The sequence below is a fragment of the Bos taurus genome, chromosome 16, assembly GCF_002263795.3.
Source record: "Bos taurus isolate L1 Dominette 01449 registration number 42190680 breed Hereford chromosome 16, ARS-UCD2.0, whole genome shotgun sequence".
NCBI classification, from domain to species: Eukaryota; Metazoa; Chordata; class Mammalia; order Artiodactyla; family Bovidae; genus Bos; species Bos taurus.
In genome coordinates, this window is record NC_037343.1 from 63,764,203 (window position 1) to 63,778,202 (window position 14,000).

A 14,000-nucleotide genomic window follows, 5' to 3' on the forward strand; every position below is an offset into this window, starting at 1 on the left:
CCCTTATGGCAGAAAGTGAAGAGGAACTAAAGAGCCTCTTGATGAAAGTGAAAGAGGAGAATGAAAAAGCTGGCTTAAAACTCAACATTCAGAAAACTAAGATCATGGCTTCTGGTCCCATCACTCCATGGCAAATAGATGGAGAAACAATGGAAACAGTGACAGATTTTATTTTCTTGGACTCCAAAATCACTGCAGATGGTGACTGCAGCCATGAAATTAAAAGATGCTTGCTTCTTGGAAGGAAAGCTATGACCAACCTAGACAAGCATATTAAAAAGCAGAGACATTACTTTGCCAACAAAGGTCTGTCTAGTCAAAGCTATGGTTTTTCCAATAATCATGGATGGATGTGAGAGTTGGACTATAAAGAAAGCTGAGCACTGAAGAATTGATTCTTTTGAACTGTGGTTTTGGAGAAGACTCTTGAGAGTCCCTTGGACTACAAGGAGATCCAACCAGTCCATCCTAAAGGAAATTAGTCCTGAATATTCATTGGAAGGACTGACGCTGAAGCTGAAGCTCCAATCTTTTGGCCACCTGATACGAAGAACTGACTCATTGGAAAAGACCCTGATGCTGGGAAAGATTGAAGGCAGGAGGAGAAGAGGATGACAGAGTATGAAATGGTTGGATGGCATCACTGACTTGATGGTCATGAGTTTGAGCAAGCTCTGGGAGTTGGTGATGGACAGAGAAGCCTGGTGTGCTTCAGTCCACGGGGGCGCAAAGAGTCGGACACAACTGAGCGACTGAACTGAACTGAACTGATCCAAATGACTGACCCTCCTTATCAAACAAACCAAGTGCAATTCCTGCCTATCCCTGAGTTGCTGATTTCAGTTCCCTGCCAGCTCATGGAATTATTCAAACAACCCGATCACGTCCTCACATGGGAATCAGCGGGTACCTCATCCTCTTGACACTATAAAGTGTGCCTCCCACAGCCCCTGCTGGATCAGTCTCTTCCTGTGTGCAGCCCCTGTGTGACTCTGTGTGGCCTGTGCTGTCTTCCTCTCCCAGCCTGTGAGTCCACGTCACTAATAAACTATCAGTCTCTCCTGTGTGGTGTCAGGCATCCTGTGTCCAGCCACCCCCATAATCCTGTGGAGGGAATCCCTGCTTCACCAATGGAGTGAAGAGGAGCCCCCTTGAGTACCTGTTCCAGGAGCTGGGTAGGTCCCAAGAGGAAAATCAAAAGCTGTAACCAGAGACCAGGAGGAATGCAGGTCCAGCAAGAACAACAGGTGCCCAGTACATCATGAAAAGTGCTTAACACAGGGCTCGAAAACCAGAAAATGGTTCCAAAAATGTAGGCAGTGGTAACATTATTCCCACATTGTCCAGAAATCCACAAAGTCTCTGAAAATAAACCTCCCATTATAGCGTTTTTCCACGTTTATAGAGTACTCTCTGCCTCTCCTCTCCAGACCCATCACTTCATGTCAGTACAGAGCATCAGGCATCAAAAAGCCAAAGGCAGGACTTCCCTGGTGGTCCAGGCCCTAAGACTCTGAGATCCCAGCGCAGAGGGACTGGGTTTGATCCCTGGTCAGGGAACTAGATCCAGCATGCCGCAACTAAGACCCAGCACAGCCAAGATAAACATTAAAAAAAAAAAAAGCCAGAGGCATCATTAGAACAACCACAGCTGTGGGTCCCAAATCGTGAAGTACAAAGACACTGGCAGCCACCCCCGTGTATGGGACTCCTGAGTTGAGCAGACAGATGAGGCAGTAGCGCATCACACAAGCACCTTGCTCTGCAAGTAACATCACTGCGTCAGCCTGGAAAGGAACAGGTGATGAACCAATGCCCCCTGCACAGAGCCACGCCCCTGATCATTCACCTCCTCCAGGTAAGAGGAACGTGATTGAAAACACTACATTTGGTGAGCACTGGCCTTCACGGAGAAGGCAATGGCACCCCACTCCAGTACTCTTGCCTGGAAAATCCCATGGATGGAGGAGCCTGCTGGGCTGCAGTGCATGGGGTCGCAGAGTCAGACATGACTGAGCGACTTCACTTTCACTTTGACTTTTCACTTTCATGCATTGGAGAAGGAAATGGCAACCCACTCCAGTGTTCTTGCCTGGAGAATCCCAGGGACGGGGGAGCCTGGTGGGCTGCCGTCTATGGGGTCGCACAGAGTCGGACACGACTGAAGCGACTTAGCAGCAGCAGCAGCAGCAGGCCTTCTGAGCAGAATGTGTAGCTAGTGCCTGCTGGTTTATCCCAATCACAAACGCCACAGAGCCCCCGACCCAAACATCAACCTGTTGCCTATTGTTCTGCCACCAAAATGTCATTCTTCCAGTTTCTGAGAGTCTTTTTCAAAATAACACAGGTCCCACCTTTTTAGCAAATACCTTACATCTGCAGTCGTTTGCTCTCCTTACGCTGAGAAATGAAATAGGACACAGGCTGGGTACCTGACTGGAAGCAGAACACCCGACTAGGACAAGACCCAGGAGGGAGGAAAGGAGGGCTGAGCAGTGGCCGGGGACACACACCAGTGAAAATATCAAGACAGCTACTCAGGGACCAGGGTCAGCCAGCACTGACCCCACCTCGAGCTCTGGGACCATCCAGCTAAGTGATGCTGCAGCCTGGCTTCACCCTAATCTCTGTGCCAAGCACTTGGCTTCTGCCTCAACAGTCAGGGGTATGCTGGCCCCATCAGTCAGTCAGTTCAGTTCAGTCGCTCAGTCGTGTCCGACTCTTTGCGACCCCATGAATCGCAGCACGCTAGGCCTCCCTGTCCATCACCAACTCCTGGAGTTCACTCAGACTCACATCCATTGAGTATGTTGGCTAAATTCCCAAAATCCCCAGATGCTGCCAGGACCTGGGATCTCAGCTCTCTGAGCATCAGAATCCTAACGTGGGCTTTTCACCATGCCAATCCCTATTCTCCTCCTTTGCTTCCCCCCATCCCAGAGATTTTCAACCGTGTTAGGTTTAGAAATCAAAATTCTTGAGTAGCTGAAAGCACAACTCTCTGCTGTTTAAGAGCAGTAAGGATAATAATTAAATGCTTATTAAATGCCAGGCACTTTATAAATATTATATTCTTATCTCCTATAATAATCCTCAAGGTGGGCTTTGTTACTCCCACTAAACAGACGAGTCTGGCATGTTAAGGGACTTGTCCAAGGTCACACAAATAGTCAATGAAAGAGCTGGAACTCAAATCTAATTGCAAAGCCTCAAATACACTCATTGCCTCTTGAAAACGTTTTTCAAGGACATCATCATGTCATAATCATGATGGGAAACTTAACCATACACCCATGAAGAGTCCATGAAAACATGACAAATTTTTCTGAAATTTTTACTCAGGCATTCAGGATGTAAACCGCTTGGACAGCAATTCCTGGCCACAGTTGATCACATTACTCAGGTCTCAGAGAGCCAGACCCTGTCCTAGAAGCTAGATAAATAAATGTACCTTGTTGCATCTGAATTCTACTATAAAATCCTGCTATCTTTTTGTCTGTTTCTAGAACCCTTATTGATACATCTTTTCAATGTGTTCAGGTATCACCCACAGCTAGAACATAAAAATGTCCCTGGCTTGGAGCACCATATGAACAGCATTTACACCTTTTAAAAATGTGGGCATCCTTTAAAATATTCACATTTTACAAGAAACAATACCATTTAGGATGTTCCAACAGAAAAGCATTCTTTTCCTTCTGTTCTTCTATTGTAGTCATGGAGACTTCAAATTTGGTTGAAACGAACAGATAAAATTAAAACCTGCACAAAAAGCTGATATCAGAGCAAATAACAATGACAGTTGATATTTCAGGGGGTTTTGTGTCTGAGGAAATCAATCATTCTACAGATGTTACCTCTTGCTGATCTCTCACTAAGGTAGGGAAAGGACAGGTACTCCTGCCCCAGTGAGATCCACATGGGAACCCTGGTGAAGACCGTGGTAAAGGGACACTGGGTCCGTGCCTCAGGGAAACACACAGCTGAAACAGACACTTGCTCCCACCCAGTTATTTGGCATCAGACTGGTCAAATTCATCATCTGAAGTTAATGTTTTCATCAGTTAACTCAGCCACATTGATCTGTACGGACGAGAATTGTCAGATTTATCAACAAACCATGGAGATATACATACACCTGTTGTCCCCCAAACCCCTCTCCCAGCCAGCCTGGCACATAACATTGAGCAGAGTTCCATGTGCTGTACAATAGGTTTTTGTACAGTTGAGTCCCTTCACTGTTCACCTGAAACTATCACATTGTTAATCGACTGTACCCCAATATAAAATGGTTTTGGTGTGAAAAAAATAAATAAATAACATTAAAATGAAAAAAAACAAACCATGGAGAAGAGCTAAGAATAAACCTCAGGTCGTTCCATTGAATGTGGGGCTTTAAAACACCTCCCCACCCTGCCAGACATTGCTCACCTTGATGGCTGCCGATGTCCCACATATCTCCTCACTGTCACCAGGGGAGGGAGGGGGTCACTAAAACACAGATCTGATCACCTTACTCCCCCCAGAGACTAGGGATGGACTTGAAACGCTCCCTGATGACACAGTCCTCCCTGATCTGACCTCTTGCCTAGTGCTCTGTGCCATATCACTTCCCACCCCCGCTGCCATGTCATAGTTGTAAGAAGCTATTGGCGACTAGCACTCATTTAAATATTCCAGACTGTTGCCTGGCCATACGACTTCTCACGACCAGATACACATGCCCCAATCTCCACCCACCATCGCCTGTATGAAAACAACCATTTATCCCTCTTTTCTTACCTTTTTAAAAACATTTTTATTGTGGTATAGTTGCTTCACAGTGTTGTCCTTACTTTTTTAAAGTAATGTCTTATTGTTTTAGAAAAAAGAGCACATGGAAAATATAGTTAATAAAGAAAACTAGAACAAGAAAACTAAAAGTATATATAATCCCATCGTGCACAGACAACATCTTGTTAGTATTTTGGGTATATTCCTTACAATCTTCTTTATATGAACAAGTAGAGACATTTTCTACCGCACCAATTTGAACTTCTGAGACTCAGCTTTAGTGCCACTTCCTGTAAGATGATTTTTCTAACCTTTTCTCCCCCTCATCTTCCCAAACTTAATCATGCTCTCTCCCACTCACCCTTCAGGTCTCAGTTTAAATGTCATATCCTCAGACAGTCCTTTCCTGACCCTCCCCCAAGTATATAACTTACATCACCCCATTTACTCTCTCTCTCTCTAACGCAGTCTTTCTCTTTCATCACTTTATCTGAATTTATAATTGTGTGTTTACTTGTGTGTTTATACAGTCACATCTTTCCCATTAGACCGATAACTTCATGAACGTTGGGGACACATCTTGTCATGCTTATCACTGCACCGCAAAACTGAAATGGCATCTAGTATCATCAAACACGCAATGGATATGTTTAATAAACGGATGAATGGCAGTTCCCTTCTCCATACCCCCACGAACGTCTTACCGATCTCTGCCATGTCACTGCTTACGTATTTTATGATACCAGTTGCTCACCACTTAACTGAATGTTCCTGGAATAAAAAGACTGTGTTTAAGTCCCCGACTTCATTCTTAACATATGACCTCACTACATCTGTATCACACAATGCTCTGCCCGTGTCATATGTTGAGTTCTTTTAAATGATTTTAAATGAATGAATGAACTGCTGTATAGGCAGGACAGCTTGCCAGGGTTGCTCTTGGGTGGTCCCACTTCTTGTGTAAATTCTTTATTCCCGGTTTTGCTTAGTAACAGTTTCCACATAATACCAAAATATTGCTGAAAAGTGAAAACACTGCTTCTTGCTCCAGATGTTTCATTTTCAGAAGCCAAACATTCAGATCATTTCACGCATATGAGAAATTGAGTGTTTTTTCATCCAGGTGTTTGGCATCTTCTTGGACCATTCAGAAGCAAGGCGGAAAAAAAAACAGCATATGCTTTGCCACTCCACCACCAACAAAACTAAACAAATATAAATAGGTTTAGAAACAACTAAAATAATAATTTCTGTGATTAAAGCTCACATTTTCAGTGCACCATAATCTTTCTACATTTAAAGAGCATTGGTTTACATAAGAGACAACCGTTATGTGGGAATATCAGTGAGTTTTCTTTCAGCTATAAATGAAAAAACCCAATTGAAAATGACTTAAATATCAACAATTTTAGTACAGCACATAAAAGGACGTCTGGAGGTTGGCTAATGCAGCACTTGAGCAGCACCAACAAAGATCCCAGTGCTTTCCATCCTTCTGCTCTGCCTCTCTTAGAAAACCTCTTCCTCACAGTCTCAAAGTGGCAGGAATAGGACCAGGTGTCTCACACACAACCAGCAGCTTCCTTCAAAGAAGGCCGTTATTGTGACTTCCCTGAAAGTCCACTGGTTAAGCCTCTGCTTCCAGTGCAGAGGGTATGGGTTTGATCCCTGGTCAGGGGCTTCTCAGGTGGCGATAGTGGTAAAGAACCCGCCTGCCAATGCAGGTAGATGCTAAGAGATGCAGGTTCGATCCCTGGGTCGGAAAGATCCCCTGGAGAAGGGCATGACAACCCACTCCGGTATTCTTGCCTGGAGAATCCCATGGACAGAGGCGCCTGGCAGGCTGTAGTCCATAGGGTCGCACATAGTCGGACACGACTGAAGCGACTGAACACGTACACACAGGGAACTAAGATGCTACAGGGAACAGTCAAAAAATAAAATAAAAGGGAAGACAGTTAATCCCATGCACCTTTTTACACTGGTAAAGCAAACTTTAGTACTCTTCCCCTCCCCATCTCATTTCTAGCCCTAGAGAGCAAGATTGAGTCAAATGTCCATGTTCAACCTAGTTATTGGAAAGAAGAGTAAGATTAACACAATTGCTTTAGATCAATGGTTTTCAAGCTTTAGCCCAGATGGGAGTCATTCAGAGGATTTGTTAAAACAGACTGCTGGGCTCTACCCTAAGCTTTTGATTCAATAGATCTGTGGTAGGGCCTGAAATTCTGCATTTATAGTAAGTTCCCAAATGATGCTGATGCTGGGACCACATTTGAAAGCCTGTGGCAGAGAACAGACATGAACTATCTTCCAGGGATGGGGAGAGGGACAACTTGCCAAGTCCCTTGGTTGACTGAGAGCCATACAGATTCATGATTTTCTTTGCATGGAAGACAGGAGTGGCTATGGGCTGGCAATATTAGGGTCTACCACAGTGAAATAGAATAATAATAGCCAGAATGTATTCATTGTTGAGTCCTGCCCCAAAGCCACAGGCGCGAGGCCTTGCACCAAGACTGCAGAAGCGGAGCCAGAACCAAGGTCACCTCCGAAGCGGACTGAGCCCCTTTCTTTTTTTTTTTTTTTTAGTTTTTTTTTTTAATTTTATTTTATTTAACTTTACAATATTGTACTGGTTTTGCCATATATCAAAATGAATCTGCCACAGGTATACATGTGTTCCCCATCCTGAACCCTCCTCCCTCCTCCCTCCCCATACCATCCCTCTGGGTCATCCCAGTGCACCAGCCCCAAGCATCCACTATCGTGCATCGAACTTGGACTGGCGACTCGTTTCATATATGATATTATACATATTTCAGTGCCATTCTCCCAAATCATCCCACCCTCTCCCTCTCCCACAGAGTCCAAAAGACTGTTCCATACATCAGTGTCTCTTTTGCTGTCTCGTATACAGGGTTATTGTTACCATCTTTCTAAATTCCATATATATGCATTAATATACTGTATTTGGTGTTTTTCTTTCTGGCTTACTTCACTCTGTATAATAGGCTCCAGTTTCATCCACCTCATTAGAACTGATTCAAATGTATTCTTTTTAATGGCTGAGTAATACTCCATTGTGTATATGTACAACAGCTTTCTTATCCATTCATGTGCTGATGGACATCTAGGTTGCTTCCATGTCCTGGCTATTATAAACAGTGCTGCGATGAACATTGGGGTACATGTGTCTCTTTCAATTCTGGTTTCCTTGGTGTGTATGCCCAGCAGTGGGATTGCTGAATCATAAGGCAGTTCTATTTCCAGTTTTTTAAGGAATCTCCACACTGTTCTCCATAGTGGCTGTACTAGTTTGCATTCCCACCAACAGTGTAAGAGGGTTCCCTTTTCTCTACACCCTCTCCAGCATTTATTGCTTGTAGACTTTTGGATCGCAGCCATTCTGACTGATGTGAAATGGTACCTCATAGTGGTTTTGATTTGCATTTCTCTGATAATGAGTGATGTTGAGCATCTTTTCATGTGTTTGTTAGCCATCTGTATGTCTTCTTTGGAGAAATGTCTATTTAGTTCTTTGGCCCATTTTTTGATTGGGTCATTTATTTTTCTGGAATTGAGCTGTAGGAGTTGCTTGTTATTTTTGAGATTAGTTGTTTGTCAGTTGCTTCATTTGCTATTATTTTCTCCCATTCTGAAGGCTGTCTTTTCATGTTGCTTATAGTTTCCTTTGTTGTGCAGAAGCTTTTAAGTTTAATTAGGTCCCATTTGTTTATTTTTGCTTTTATTTCCAATATTCTGGGAGGTGGGTCATAGAGGATCCTGCTGTGATGTATGTCGGAGAGTGTTTTGCCTATGTTCTCCTCTAGGAGTTTTATAGTTTCTGGTCTTACATTTAGATCTTTAATCCATTTTGAGTTTATTTTTGTGTATGGCATTAGAAAGTGTTCTAGTTTCATTCTTTTACAAGTGGTTGACCAGTTTTCCCAGCACCACTTGTTAAAGAGATTGTCTTTAATCCATTGTATATTCTTGCTTCCTTTGTCAAAGATAAGGTGTCCATATGTGCATGGATTTATCTCTGGGCTTTCTATTTTGTTCCATTGATCTATATTTCTGTCTTTGTGCCAGTACCATACTGTCTTGATGACTGTGGCTTTGTAGTAGAGCCTGAAGTCAGGCAGGTTGATTCCTCCAGTTCCATTCTTCTTTCTCAAGATAGCTTTGGTTATTCGAGGTTTTTTGTATTTCCATACAAATTGTGAAATTATTTGTTCTAGCTCTGTGAAGAATACCATTGGTAGCTTGATAGGGATTGCATTGAATCTATAGATTGCTTTGGGTAGTATACTCATTTTCACTATATTGATTCTTCCAATCCATGAACATGGTATATTTCTCCATCTATTAGTGTCCTCTTTGATTTCTTTCACCAGTGTTTTATAGTTTTCTATATATAGGTCTTTAGTTTCTTTAGGTAGATATATTCCTAAGTATTTTATTCTTTTCATTGGAATGGTGAATGGAATTGTTTCCTTAATTTCTCTTTCTATTTTCTCATTATTAGTGTATAGGAATGCAAGGGATTTCTGTGTGTTGGTTTTATATCCTGCCCCTTTCTAACCGTTGCCAAAAGGCCCTGGATAAACAAGCTTCCTGACTCCCGATTAAGTAAAGATGCCCACTCAGTAAACACCCTAGAGCACCTCGACCAATCCCCTAACGCCAACCTTTCACCAGGAATTTTCTTTGTCTTGAGGCTATAAAAATTGGCTATTAACTCACAAAAATGCTCAACTCTCAAGAGTTGTCCGCCCATTGCGCTTGCAGGGCCCACTTTATCTCTGCTCTTTGTTCTTGATAAACTCCCTCCTTTCTGAAATGCCCTGTGACTGGAAATTCTTCTGCAACCCATGCTCGGACTGCCTCAACGTTCATTATTGTTGTTATTCAGTCACTCTGGGTGACTTTACGATAACTGGCTTTCTGGCCAGGACACTCATCTGCACAGAATTAGGGAGATGATACAAGCACCGAGAAAAGGCCCAGTGCATTTTTTTATTTGAAGAAATATATTTAGTTGTGTCTACATAGTTAGATGAAGGCCACATGATGTCCTGTTATAAGAAAGTGAAAATTGTGCTCAAATTCAGCCTCAACTGAAGGAGAAAGTTGAGGCTGTTTGGGGAGAGAATAGGTGGATATAGAAAAGGCTACTGGAAACATCAATAACTTCCCTATGGAAAAGAATTGGGCTCATCTTTCCTCCTAGAACCAACCAACAGGCATCTCCTTCCTTTTATCTACCAATGACTTGAACTGAAATTGGTAAAATAAAATGATGACTCTGACCTCAACACACAGACAAAATCAGCTCTCCAGCTCATTTCGCTGACAATACCCCAGATTAAGGGTGTTTAGCCATTAAAAGGACTAAAAGTCTCATGTTTCAGCAGCTCTGAGAGAGAGATCTGCCCTGATGGACCACCCAGTCTCAAACAGTGCCCCCCAACCCACTGTTACTCTTTTTCTGATTTTATTTAGTTATTTATTTGGCTGTGTTAGTTCTTAGTTTCAACACATGTGCTCCATCCAGGAGCGCTCAGGCTCAGCAGTTCTCACACGGTGACATGTGGGATCTTAGTTCCCGGATCAGGGATCAAACCCACATCCCCTGCATTGCAAGGCAGATTCTCAACCACTGGGCCACCAGGGAAGTCCCTCCCACTGTTACTCTTGAGTTCCTTTCCTGTTGTATTTTCCTCTGAGAACTTACCAGGATCTCAAATTACATTGCTGCTTGACTTCTTTATTGTCTGCTTCCCGCATGAGAAAGAAAGTTCCAGGAAGGGAGGAATGTTGTCTGTCTTGATCGCTGGTAGCTCCTCAATTCCTAGATGGATAGTAATTGCTAATTAAATATATGTTGAATGAACAAATAAACAAATACAGAAGTGGAAATTTAAATAACAGAGACAAACCATCTCTGTCTCAAAACTGGAAATCTTATCAGTGATGAGACAGAAACCTATTATCCTAACAGTATATTCATTAACATTTCATCAAATGAGAGAAGAGAAACTGTGAAAACTGTCGTCCATGAAGCTGGGATGAGGGACTAAACTGCATACTGAGATTTAGACAAGTCTAAGCATGACCAGAGCTGTGACAAGCTTCACACGAGGGGCTAAAGCACCACGGGGGACAGAATATGTCCTAAGCTTAGGCAGAGTTGACCCCAGGACACAGCAGTGTTGAAGGAGCATTTTTGAGGCTGGCCAGGGTTCTGTTTCTCAGGGTTCTCAGGTTCTCCTACAATCATGGTCTCATATCTGAGTCCTAGAGAGTGGGGACTGGGGTAAAAAGCTAAAGGGAGCAGAACAGATTCAACAGCTGGTGCAGTGGACAACCAGCAACTGCATCTGGAATGTGAAAGGCTGGAGATACCAAGGACAGGCAGCACCATGGTCCCTTCAGAGACATCACAGACATCTTCATAAGGGAATAGGGGCAAAGCCTTCACTTAATATTAGCAACATTTTCCAAGTCAGCCACACCTTGGTTGGATATCAGCAAGAGAGCCTTGAGCAGACATCCTTGGCATGATGGTGGCCATAATACCTCAGTGGCTGGAGACATCACCTAAACTGCTCAGAAAGGAGAAAATCAGTGGAGACAGCTGAGAGGATGAGCTCATGAGTACATGTTAAATAACACAGAATCCAGAACCCTAGAACAATAGGAGAGGAACTAAAGAATAAAAACACGGTTTGATACCTAATATCACAACTCTCTTTTACAGAAAGTCTTTCTACAGTTTTAATTGCCATAGTATGTGTACTTATCAAAATAAAGTGACCCAAATAAAACTAGGCCATCTTAAGGAACTCTCCTCTCACCTGAATCCAGGTGAGAAATGAGACCAATCCATTGACAAATTAGAAAGACACAGGCACATTCACAAATCTGACTGTAAGAGCATCAGATGAAAACAAGAGGTTGTTATGGGAAAGTGCAAGAGATTCAGAGGTAGGTTTGACAGCTCTTATCCCAAATCAAAACTGTCTTAAAATTACTTTTAAAAATCATTCTTTCCCACTCCAACTGCCTCCAGCAGTGACTACAATGTCCCCACATAGGCCCCTAACCCAGGTCTCCCGTGTCTCAGCAGCTCCTCATTTCCCACCAGTCCCAGTGTCTCATTATTATTCCCAGCCCTTTGTTCTCTCTGTTTGCTTCCTTTCCTGCCCTCTCCACCCAAGGACAGGAGCTGAACAGCACTGAGCAGCCTTCCTCCTGCAAAGAGAGTATTAGCACTTATGGTCATTTTTCCTCTATCACAGAAATCAAAACCAGAGAAAATTTCCTCTGACAAGAGAATTAAAAATCATATCCTTTCTAATAATTCATTTATTAAAAGGAAACGTACTTTTATAAGTGATACCAAAAAGAAGAAAATTGAGGTGGATGTAGGAGAAATAGGATACCTTGAAGCCAGAAATATAAAGCTTCTGGAAATTCTCAAATCCAAAGGAAAAGGCTCTTTTTCATTTGTACAGATTGGGGAAAGAGGAAAAAATGTAAAGCAGAGAAATCAATATTAATGCAATATGTTTCTATAATTTACAGCTGTTAATAGCAAAGGATATAAAATATGCTACATGCTCTAACTGGATTGCTCACAAAATTGTCTTTTTCCTCTAATCTCGCTGTCTAATTTGACCATACCACCCCCCATTCTTTCCAATCTAATTTATTCCACTTACCCTAGGCTCCAATCAGAGTAGGCATAATTGGTCTTAGTTTCTGTGCTATTCATACAATTTCTGCTTCCTCAGATGTTTCTCTTTTAAATCATCTGATAGTTTTATCATTGTTATAAAAAATTTATCTTTAATATTTTATTCAGCATTTTAAATTTTTTCCAAAAGATAAAGGAGATTTGAAGAGGAAAAAAGTCTTTTTTCACTTTTTTTTTCCTTTCCTTTTTCTCCCTTTGAGCCTTTATAATTTCTATTTCAGCATCCCAAAAGTTGCAAATGGGTTTTTGAAAAGTGACTGAATTTAACCTCAGATTAATATAGGAAAATGACTAGTCGTAAGAAAGAAGTGGACCTACATGGTGTGATTTGAGACTGTTGAAAGCTCTTTCACAAATATCTTCACTAACCTGCTCTATGACCTTAAATTCCTATTATGTAAGAGTATAAATCTTTTTAAAGCTTTAGGTTTTCTCTTAAAATGAAACTATCCATGGAAAGGATAATGTCTCATTTCTCTGCTCAAAAATCATCCACTGATACCCCACTAGCTACTAAATAAATTCAAAGTTCTTCACCTGGTCATTCAGGGCTCTCAGAGGTACACTGCTGCTGCTAAGTCGCTTCAGTCGTGTCTGACTCTGTGCGACCCCATAGATGGCAGCCCACTAGGCTCATCTGTCCCTTGGATTCTCCAGGCAAGAATACTGGAGTGGGTTGCCATTTCCTTCTCCAATGCATGAAAGTGAAAAGTGAAAGTGAAGTCACTCACTCATGTCTGACTCTTCTCGACGCCATGGACTGCAGCCCACCAGGCTCCTCCGTCCATGGGATTTTCCAGGCAAGAGTACTGGAGTGGGGTGCCATTGCCTTCTCTGCAGAGGTGCACTAACCCTGACTTTTCAGCATCATTCTCACTCCCCTGCCAACCCCGCTCAGTACAACAGAACTCAGTATCCAACAGAATGACTACACTGCCTCCATCATCACACGGCCTTCTTGCTTGCATCTCTGTATATCCTCTCCTCTGCTTATAAAGACACCAGTCACTGGCTTAATGACTCATCCTACCCTGGTATGACCTCATCTTAACTAATAACATTTGCAAAGGGTCTATTTTCAAATAAGGTCACATTCTGAGGTTCTGAGTGGGCATGATTTCGGGCGAACAATTTAACCAATTACATGCTCCAAAACTTAATCAATATGTATGATTTCACATCATGGTTTCATGAGGTTCAGGAATCCAGGAGTGCGGATGGTTCTGACTCAGGTTCCTGCAAATTCACAGTCCAGTTGTCGGTCCTCAGGCCTCAGTTTCTCACTGCATGGGCTTGGTTCCATTGGCTGCCTGAGTTTCTTCCTGACAAGGAAGCTGACTTCCCCCAAAGTAGTGATTCAAGAGACACTGAGAGCAAGAGGGACAGAGACAGAAAGAGAGAATATGAGCAAAGGAGTAAGAGAGTGCCCAAGGCAGAAACTGTGAGCTTTTATTACCAATGT

At 42.6% G+C, this 14,000-nt stretch overlaps 1 protein-coding gene across 2 annotated transcripts in view; it reads right to left on the reverse strand.

Annotated features, from left to right (window-relative positions):
• Positions 1-14,000, reverse strand: part of RGS8 (regulator of G protein signaling 8) — a 96,827-nt gene that overhangs the window by 66,108 nt on the left and 16,719 nt on the right. The window contains exons 1-2 of one of the 2 annotated variants that reach the window (XM_059875821.1): positions 11,295-11,410; positions 10,514-10,630 (exon numbers count right to left, since the gene is read on the reverse strand). The gene's annotated coding sequence lies outside the window, so the exon portion shown is untranslated. Of the gene's footprint in view, positions 1-10,513; positions 10,631-11,294; positions 11,411-14,000 lie in introns of those variants that run through there. The other variant, XM_059875820.1, reaches the window with a different exon arrangement.